This window comes from Neomonachus schauinslandi, unplaced genomic scaffold (assembly GCF_002201575.2).
Source record: "Neomonachus schauinslandi unplaced genomic scaffold, ASM220157v2 HiC_scaffold_24, whole genome shotgun sequence".
NCBI lineage: Eukaryota > Metazoa > Chordata > Mammalia > Carnivora > Phocidae > Neomonachus > Neomonachus schauinslandi.
In genome coordinates this window covers 7,720-8,556 of record NW_025408726.1, presented here as the reverse complement: position 1 = coordinate 8,556, position 837 = coordinate 7,720, and positions in this window count along the sequence as shown.

Genomic DNA, 837 nt, shown 5'->3' with positions numbered 1-837 from the left:
CTGGAAAAGAAAAAAACAAGTGGCCCGCTTTCTACCCTTAAGGAGTAAATGACATCTTACCATTAAGCAGTTAAGCAATGGTTGCTGGATTTTCTTTCTCCAGCTCGAGATATCTAATCTGCAGTTGGCTGCCTGGCCTTTCAGAGTAAGCAGGCTACTTCTAACTGGTTCTTCAGAAACACTGTTCTGGCCCGCAGGAGAATTCGCTGTTGAAGAGAGGGAATACTAACACATTTCCAGTAAGCTGTGCGCTGGTCTGCACCCTCTGACCAGTGGCTCCAAGAGACAGTGGGAATGGCCATAGCGTGTGGAATCTCTTACAACTGACAAGAGGTAAAAGAGGCCATCAGCCAAACCCCTGCTACCACCACTATCCTCCAAGTGTGGCAAAATCACACCAGAGCTTTTGGTGAATGTGCTGGTTTTTATAGAACTTATTTCCAGGAAACCATTCTGGGCTCATATTTGTCATGAACGTTTCCATCACTAGATGAGTTGTCCTTAAGTACTTGAACTACTTGGAGAAAGTGGAAAGGAACTGCGGTCAAAACTGCTAAATGCAAAGCTAGAGAACTACTATGAAAACAGCGAAGGTTGTGGTTGGGGAAGTCGTGAAGGTTTCAAGGAAATTAACATTTGAGTTGGGTCTTGAAGGACATGAGAAACTCACTAGGAAGGGCAGAAGAAACCACCAGGCAGAGACAAAGCACATTCACTGCAAAGACGCCGGCATGAAATGACCTGTCATAATCAGACAACAGCCAGCAGGTCCATCGGGCTAACTCACAGGGTGTCGAGCTGGGTGCATCTACTGTCAACTCTAGGAAGCTGGGAACC